Here is a 5,555-nt window from a genome sequence, read left to right as displayed (position 1 = left end):
GAGCAGCTGATGGATTTGAACCACATGCCTGCTGGTTGGTAGCTCAGCACCTTACAATATATACAGCTGTTGTGTGTCATCAAACACAAACACTCAGAGAGAATGTGAGAGAGTGCTCTGGTGGCATCTGCTGGGAGATGCTAAGAGATTAGCAACTTTGGCAGTTTGAATCCACCAGTCATTCCACAAGAGAAAAATGGGCAGTCTCCTTCTTTGTGATTTATAGCCTCTCAAAAACTCACCGGAGAGTCAGCTATGAGTCAGTGCTGACTCGATGGCCCAGTTTCTGGGTGGCACAATTAATGTCTCTGCTACTTGTCAAAAGATTGCCAGTTCCAATTCACGCTGAGGTGCCTCAGAAGACAGGCCTAGATATCTACTGCCAAAAGGTCACCCCACCTTGAAAACCCTTTGGGACAGTTTTACTCTGCGTATATCACTATGAATCAGAATCTCTTTAAGGCCAACTAACACCACTACCACCACACCACACACAAAGTAAGTCCTAGGTGGTGCAAATAGGTAATGTGTTCAGTGACAAATCTAAATGTTGAATGTTAGAGTCCACCCAGAGATACCTCAGGAGAGAGGCCTGGCAATCCACTTCCAAAAGCCAGTCATTGAAATCCTATGGAGGCAGTTCTATTCACACAGAACACACGTTCTGTTCACATGGCAACTGCCATGAGTCAAAGTTGACTTGAAAGCACCTGAATTTGTTTTGTTTTGCTTTTTCTTGTGTCTAGATCTCTCTTTCTACTGACCACAGGTTGTTTTCTGTTGTTCTCTAAGAATTTCCTACCTCTTTAGAATACAGTGCTTACTTCTTATTTGACACCTCAAACCTAAGCATATTACAGAACAATCCAGATTCCTCAGAACAGAAACAAAATAGTCATATTTATTTGAAAGTAAATCTAGATTTCCACCCAATCCTCTTAGCAACTGAATTTTAAATTAAGCCATCTAGTGGTAATATCTGTAAACTAATTCATCTCCCGGGAAGGCAGTCTGGAGGAGGAGGAGCTACTAACCAAAAATTTGTCAGTTTGAACTCAAAGACACACAGTTCAAATTCACAAGCTGCTTCTTGGGAAAAGATGAGCATTCTCCTCCTGTGCAATTAACGACCTCTGAAAACCCACTGCAGGGTCAGCTGTGAATCAGTTCTGACTTGATGGCACACAACAACAACAATAAGATGCTCCTTGAGAGAAAGATAGGGCGTTCAACCCCATTAAGGTAGCTCTGACAGCCTAGTGGTAAGAAGCTGTGCTGCAATCCCAAAGGCATGTAGTTCAAATGCACCAGAGGCTGTGCAGAAGGCAGGATGAGCAATCTCTTCCTGTGTGATATGCTGCCTCTGAAAACATGCTGGAGGATACACTATGAGTTGGTTCTGACATACAACAACAACTCCCATTAAGATTTACAGCCTTGGAGAGAACTAACTCAGTTCCACAAGGATAAATGTTGTATAAAACCATTATGGTAGAATGGTCTCCCACCCCAGGAGGGGTGGGAGAGGCTGGAAGCAAAGGGATGTGAATGTACAGGGGGAAGAGGGGATTAATCATTGGGTTGTACAGTTTGATAGGGGGAGGGGTTTGAGGGAAATTGAAAGAATTTGTTCAAATTTGTATTAGAATTTTATAAATAAACTAATGAAAAGAAAAATAAAGTTAACTTGGGGAGAAGGAAGCGAAGAAGAGGGGGTAAAATGTGCAACAATGAATAATGAAAATCTAATTTTTCTGTAAATTTTTGTTAAAATGACAATTAAAATAAAAAATTTTTATTTATTTTTTTAATTTATTATAAATTTCAGTAAAAATTTACAGAGACTTTGGATTTCCATACATTCATTGTTGCACTTTTCTCCCCTCCCCAACACTCCCGCCTAGTATACTACCCTCTTGTAAAGGTAAAACAAAAATTATTTCATTGTTTTACAAACCCTCCCCCAGGTCCACTCAACCATGTAGCCTTCTCTCTAGACACCTGTTATGACAAAAATACTTAATCACATAGCCCTTTTAAACAGTTTTCTCCTTCATCTGTTTCAATGCCGTATATTGAACCCATCTTTCTCAGTCTCTCCCCAACCCTGATGTCAGCCCTGTTTTAAAACAGTGTCACCATGCAGTATTTGTCCTTTTGTGACTGAGATACTTCACTCAGCATAATGTCCTCCAGGGTTGCCCATTTTCAATAATGTCGCATGAGTTCCTTGTTTTTCAATGCAGTGTAGTTTTCCATTGTGTGAATATACCATAGCTTCTGTGCCCATTCATTTGTTGATGGGCACTTAGATTGTTTCCAACTCCTTGCTATTGTGAACAAAGCCGCAATAAACATGGGTGTGCATACATCTCCTTGGATGTCAGTTATGGTCTCTTTGGGGTATATTCCCAGTAGTGGAATTGCTGGGTCAAATGGTATCTCTATTTGCAACTTTTTGAGAAAGCACCATACCGCTTTCCACAGTGGTTGCACCATTTTACACTCCCACCAATAGTGAATCAGGGTTCCATTTTCTCCACAACCTCACCAGCATTTGTTGCTTGCTTTTCTGTTGAATTTTGCTATTCTGACTGGGATGAGATGATATCTCATAGTTGTTTTAATTTGCATCTCTCTTAGAGCTAGGGATTTTGAACATTTCTTCATGTGCTTGTTATCCATTTGAGTGTCTTCTTTGGTGAAGTGTCTGTTCATATCCTGTGCCCATTTTTCAATTGGATTATTTACTTTATCTTGTTGTGGTGCTCAAGTATTTTATAAATTCTGAATATAAGTCCCTTATCTGATATGTCATTACCAAATACTTTTCCCCAGTATGTGGCTTCCCTTTTTACCCTGTTGGAGAAGTTTTGGGATGTGCTTAGGATTTGATTCTTAGAAGATCCCATTCATCTATTTTATCTTCTCCTGGTTGCAGGTAAGTTCTTATTTTTTTTTTTTTTAAAGATTTACAGCCTTGGACACCCAGTGGATTGCCAATGGGCCAGAATCTACTGGACTGCAGTGGGTTTGTTTTGTGTGGTTTTTTTTTTAAAGAAAAGTGGGTTGTTATGTGAGAAAGAGGTACTCAGAACAGCCAGCAGATTTAAGGAGAAATAGAAGCTGATGTGTGGAAGAAAGGAAGTGTATAGTAAACTAGAAAGAGTTTTGGCATGAAAGTAGGGAGACCAGGTTCTCGTTCAGCTGCTGATGTGCTCTGTGGCTTTGGGGAAGTTACTTTCCTATTCTGATCCTATTTCCTCTTCAGTGAAACAGGAATGCCTGAACCACTGGGCTCTGCAGTCACCTTCTGCTCTAGCTGCTCTGTTTTTCTGCCCCACCTCCCCTGACCAATTTACGTGGTAAGTTTGCTTAGTAACATGGTTAGAATTCTGTTGTGACTTCAGAGTCTTCTGGTTCTTGTAAATGGGTAGCCAGGCCCTTCAATTGTGCCATCCAAGACAAGAGTTGACCCTCTGATGACATTGTCAAAGGACTTCAGGAACTTTTGCTTAAAGGGACCTGCTCTTGTTTACAGTTGACTATGAGTCTAAAACATGGCAGCCTCTTCATGTCAACACAGGAATATGTACATCATGAACACCTAGGGAATTGCCTATTTCTACTCCTTTTCTACAAGGTTTTAAGGCCACCAAAGACTATAAAGTTGGTAGAGAGTGTTCATCCAACATGCCAGCCTATCAAGCAGCTGCTCCACTGAAAAGAATTCTGAGACCACCTATTCTATTCTCAACCAGCAAGGAATGAGGAGAGGTAGATGATGTCTGCCTACCACTTCTCCCTCTGCCCTAGTTTTTGAGAATCTAAGTATCAGCCCCAGTTTCACCTTTCTAATGAGTTTCTTATGCTCCAGGGTAGCAACGCAGGAAAGCAATCTTCTCTGGAAAGATGGGATTGAGGAGAAGAAAGTGATGGGTACTGTGCCCCATAACCCCCCAATAGCATGGAGGCAAGGAGTCCCCATTCCTTGTGCCCTGGACTTCTTCAGACTGTCTTATGCTCTCAGGTGCCAGCTTTGCCTCCCTGAGGCATCTCGAGATAAGCGTTTTGGCTTTTCTCCAGTATCTCATTCTGTTTTGAGGAGGTGGGTGGACACTCACACTGAAATCAGTGTTTAAACTCTCTTTTCCAACTGGAGAGCCCTCATGGGCTGGATGTGGGGATTTCTGAAATGAAAACATTTAGAAGCCAGCACCAGAGTAATACTTGATGTTTCTTCCTTATCATTTTCATAAGAACACAAAGTAAAGTATGCTTAAAGTGGTTAAGTGGCTATTAGTGGAAGTGTCAGGGAGCGGAGGTAGGCAGAAAAATCCCAGAAGGGTTTTAAAAGCAGGCTTTCTCCAACCAAGAAGGGCATGTGGCCATGAAATCTACGGGCAAGTCCAGGACCTGGAGTCAGGAAGCCAGAGTTCTACTTTTAGCCTAGCAAATTATTGAAGAAGTCACTTCCCTCCTCTGAGCCTTGCTTTCTCCTTTTTTTTATATACTGCCTGCTTCAAAGTTCAATGAACAATTAGATTAGAGAAAGGATGTAAATATGCTTTGAAAAGAAGGATCAAGAGCTGTGTAAACGGAGGAGATGATTGTTTTAGTAAGTGGAGTTGTCTCTTTGCCATTATCTCTGGAGAGGCTGTTTGGAACATAAGCATTTGGCCTCTGACCCTTCCCGCTGGCCTCAGCAGCTGTGGGCGGCAGGAATGCAGGGAGGGAGGGAACATCAACAGTTAGCACCATGGGCCTCAGTCGCAGAGTTGGCCAGGTTTCTAGAGGGGAAAAAAAATCTCAAGTAGTTCTTTGTGGTCATGAAGAATACACTTATGCGATTGTTTTGAATGTTTTACAGCCTGCAGAAAAGCTTTTTAGGGACACTTATCACAATGGAGAGCAATAGAGTTACTCATTCAACTTGGCTGCATAAATCCACGTGAAATGGAGAATGGAAGAAATGATCTACATAATTCATCACCACCTTCCCCCTAGTGCATGTACAAACACACTGAAATAGAAACCTGCTTACCATGTTTTTTTGCATGCATAAGCATACGTTGTATGTTTTTTCAAATCATACCCCTCCTCGCATGTTAGTTTCACATGTGCACAGTATGTGTTGTATATGTGTACAAAATTTACATGAGTGTGTGCTTGATATAAATAAGATATGGTATTGCCATTTCATCCTTAACAATTCAAGCAGTAGTTTCAATTTACTTGTTTGGTCATTCCTCCCCTTTTCCAAAAAAGTCAAAGCCAATTCCATCTTCATTTTAAAGTCAGTGTTTTCGAGGTGCTTGGCTCATACCAGGCATTCAGTTTCTGATAGATGAAATACCCCCTTGTCTATGCTATTGTTATGTGCCATCTAGTCGTTTGCGACTCATAGTGACCCTATGTACAACAGCCCTAAACCCACCTCTATCCTGTGCCAATCGCATGGCCTCTGACACACCCATTCCAATTACCCCAGTCACTGAATCAATCCACCTCATAGAGGGTCTTCCCCTCTTGTGCTGTCCCTCCACCCTCCCAAG

Source organism: Elephantulus edwardii, unplaced genomic scaffold (assembly GCF_000299155.1).
Source record: "Elephantulus edwardii isolate Elephantulus edwardi_28Jun2011 unplaced genomic scaffold, EleEdw1.0 scaffold00066, whole genome shotgun sequence".
Lineage (NCBI taxonomy): Eukaryota > Metazoa > Chordata > Mammalia > Macroscelidea > Macroscelididae > Elephantulus > Elephantulus edwardii.
Note: the sequence above shows the minus strand (reverse complement) of the source record.